At 38.2% G+C, this 3,908-nt stretch overlaps 1 long non-coding RNA gene across 2 annotated transcripts; it reads left to right on the top strand.

The window, feature by feature from the left end:
• The first annotated feature begins 817 nt into the window (after positions 1-817).
• Positions 818-3,354, top strand: LOC140169009 (uncharacterized). 2 transcript variants are annotated; one of them, XR_011861317.1, is made up of 3 exons: positions 818-1,072; positions 2,368-2,503; positions 3,023-3,354. It is a non-coding gene; the product is annotated as an uncharacterized lncRNA (long non-coding RNA). The 2 variants fall into 2 exon arrangements; XR_011861318.1 differs by having other exon boundaries at positions 2,368-2,509.
• The last annotated feature ends 554 nt before the right edge of the window (positions 3,355-3,908 follow it).

Raw genomic sequence — 3,908 nt, 5'->3', positions numbered from 1 at the left:
AAACAACTTATTTTACATGCATACAGTAATTTCTGTCAAACTCAATCCACTTTTGACCAAATAGAGGCCGATTTTTCACTAAACGGAAAATCTGGGCTGGTCGGGCAACAGGGTAGGACCTATTTGTTTTTGCATAAGAGCAATATAGGCCTAATTAATTTATTGTCAGTAATACTTTTGAAACGTTTATAAAGGGGGGTGGTCCAATTTCATCCATGCTGTTGTTTTAACATTGATTTAAAACTAGAAGAGTTTTGAAACTTTATTCAGCAAAACCCTTGAAGGTCTTGGGGGGGGGGTGTCAACTGAATACACTACAAGATTCCTGGCGACGGTGTACCTCTGCTGCACTGGTACTTTGCAGGTACTACTGCTGCTACTACCGAGTACCCCATCCCGTGGTAGCCGACGTTGGTACTACACCAAAGTACCAGCGTCGGCCACCATACTGTAGATACTCCCGTAGTTGAGTACCTATGTCGGTACTCCACCATGCGTCACCTCCGAGTCAACTGCGGTGTACCGAGTAGGTGACTTATAGGCACACCATAGTGTGGGTACTTCTAGTAGTCCTTCCATGGAAGTACCTGCACAGTAGCCGCACCTACTGTGTACCCATGTGTCACCTACTGTGTACCTCATGTGTCACCTACTGTGTACCCCATGTGTGAAGTAGCAATGAAGGTACTCTTGTCGTGTTTTTGCATTCCTAATCGAATCGCCCAGCGATCACCGTGAAGCGCGTACTCACTCATATTTGGCCGTGACGACGAGTTACTAAGAAACATCATCATTTTCTCAGTTTTAAACCAAAAAAGTCAAAATTTCCTGATGTTTATGTCTTCAAATGTTGTGCATGTAAAGATTTGCTGACTTAGATCATATTGGGCACACAGTAACTCTTGAATTGTAAAAGATTTTGGAAAGAAAGGTTCGCCAAATCACCGTAGATAACACACGCAATTTTCCTATTGGACTGTACGTGATGTGGGTTGCATACTCCGTGATTTTCCGTTGGTGTTTTTGGCATTTTTCGTCACAGTATAACCACTTCAGTTGTCTCGAATGTTCGGTAAGTAACTGAAGCCGATAACTTAAGTAAGCTTTATTCTCAATTCATCACCAGTTTGATATTAAAAAACGTGCTAATTAATATTATTTATAATACCATGCATGCATGAATACGTCATGTACGTGGTGCTTTGTTAGTGTTATATAATGTTGACAGATGTAAAATGCACATTATTGCCAGGCTAGTCTAGCCTATAAACATGATAAAAAACTTTAAAAGCATACTGTCACTGTGATTCGAGTCATCCCCGGGGAGTATTCTCTGTTCAGTTACAGTTTAAATGTGTATTAGGCGTAATTAAATATCTGAACATGCTAGACTAAATTAAATAATAAAAAAATGAGTGAGAGGCCTATCTATGGCTAGCCGGATTTGTCGCCCTAAAAAGAGGGACACGCCTGTGTTAATTAACATTAGCATGTGTTCCTCACGGACCAACCTGGGTAAACAAACAAACAAACAGGCCGGAGTGCCCATCTCTCTTTCAAGGACAAGGTGATTGGGGCAGACTCCTTCCTTCATGTAATGTTGCTGGGGGAGGGTCAAAGTTTTAGGCCACTGTACGTGTGCCACCTTGTCCGTGCCCCTCACTACAGTGCCACCGTGGCCTAGCAGGGCGTATTAAAGACAATGCGAGACACAAATGATATGTGTGCGGATTGGACATATACGATGCAAGCATAAAAAATTGTGCAAAAAAAATGAATATGATCGGGGCAAACTGAGAGGCCGTTATTAAATCTACTAAAACTTCAGTTCAGAATATAAATAAACACGTCATAGTCTGGCAAACAGGTGATACAGTATAAACATAGCCTCACGATCTGTGCCTAACTTAGGCTAGGACTATTCTAAAAGGGTCACCTTTTGTATGATTTCTAGGCTATTACAGCAATTTTGGTTCACAATAGGCCTGTCAGTGACAATCAATGTATATGTGTGTGTAGTCTGGATCAAAGAAGATACACCTTGTGTAGAGGGCACATGCCTATGGCAGCTAGGCTTGCACAGATTAGGCTTCGAATAGGAAGTTGAGGCCGGGCTTACTATTTTAGTCAAATGACATGTCATTAAAAGATTGAAGGGTAAAAAACACTGAGGCCTAGGCTAATTAATAAATAATAGGGCGGGCTATTATATAAGGCTTAGGCCTATCTTAAATTTTTAAAGACTATTCAGGTCACGGGTCAGGTCAGTATTAAATTCTGAAAAGTTAGGCCTACTATCGGCTTGGCTAATAAAATAACAACATACCGGTACAAATCATGTTTCTTGTACTTTGCTCATTCAATTAGGTCGGTGCCTTGAAGTGAACTGTTGCAGCAACTTAGCCACATGATAGTTGTGAGGAGAATGTGTCGATGCAACTAACGTCTACGTCTACAGAGTTAAGTGCAGAACGAACAGATTGTGTTCCATATAAAAGACCTGGTATGTGTACGTTTTTTGATTTTAAGGCACATGCTGATATTTTGATTTCATGATGTGGTAGTGGTACAATCATAATTTCACTAAAAGACAATGATCCCTGCCATGTGACAAGGCACTAAACGATAATGTTCCACGTGACATGCCGAAATGACTTTTCCACTACTTTTGATGTGTGTATGTAGGGTCGCCATAAAACTAAATATGTATTTACAATAAAACTCAAAATCTCTTGAATGACCCTTTAATAATAATAAACAAACAAGTGCCCTTGGAATGCACAATTTACTAAAAGATGATTATGATCTCATGTGACTATATGAAAACGATCTTTCCTGAAAATCTTAAGAATCATAAAACTCAGCATCTCTGAATGTCCCATTAATGAAATAGTAATACAAATACTGAATCAAACAAACATCTTTAAACAGTCTTTGTGCACTTTCCATTTTAGACTTGTTTTAGTTTTTAGTATTAAAATGTCTTGTCTAAACTTGTCTTTAATTATGTTCCTTTTTTCAGATGAAAATTTGCACATTGCACAGGAAGGAACTGGCCTATACAGCAACAAGCTAAAGACCAGAGAATAGGATGGATGATCGTCCCTACATGAAATATCTTCATTTGGCAATTGGATATATTGTACCACAGTAAAACTGACCTATAGGGCACAGTTGCACAATATCAAGACATCAAGAACCCAACCCATCAGCTTTAATATCATACCTCAAAGAATAAGAAAAACTTTGGTGACAACAATGCATCTTGGTCAGAAAAGAATTAAAGGTTAAACAGGCGTCAAATTTCATATCTTGTTAAAAACCACACCAAAGTATTCCTCTGACCATGATGAATCTGAAAAAGTATTGTTTGATCTATAAAAGCACTATGTTCTCTATTTTAATATAAACAAAAATTTCAAGGGTCACATTTTTTGGCTCCATGGGGATAAAATTTCAAACACTCTTTAAGATTTTCCTAAACAGTTACTCTAATTGTATGGTTTTTGATACCAATTCAAATAGTGAATAGTTTGAACCATCTAAGATGCTTCGGTACATAATGATGAATACTTTGTAGGGCTTTTAACTTTTTTCTGAGTAAGGTGTATTTTTTCTACCAAAGTTTTTCTGATCCCTTAAAGTCTTAAAGAACTAAATTGCAAGCTCCAACGACAAATATCGCACAATGTTTGAAATTCATGCATCATTTATCTACAAATGTTGGAGGGAAAACAATGACTGATAAAAAATTAAATTTAATGAAAAGAGTCATTGAAATATAAAGATGAATATTCAGACCAGGGTCTTACTTAAATGGTGGTGTTCCTCAAGGCAATGTCATTGGTCCTGATTCATTCCACTGATGCCTCGGATAAGTATGTGGTTGATTTGACTGTTGGTGAGAA

The sequence above is a fragment of the Amphiura filiformis genome, chromosome 14 (genome assembly GCF_039555335.1).
Source record: "Amphiura filiformis chromosome 14, Afil_fr2py, whole genome shotgun sequence".
Lineage (NCBI taxonomy): Eukaryota > Metazoa > Echinodermata > Ophiuroidea > Amphilepidida > Amphiuridae > Amphiura > Amphiura filiformis.
Note: the sequence above shows the minus strand (reverse complement) of the source record. Positions and strands in the feature narration are given on the sequence as shown.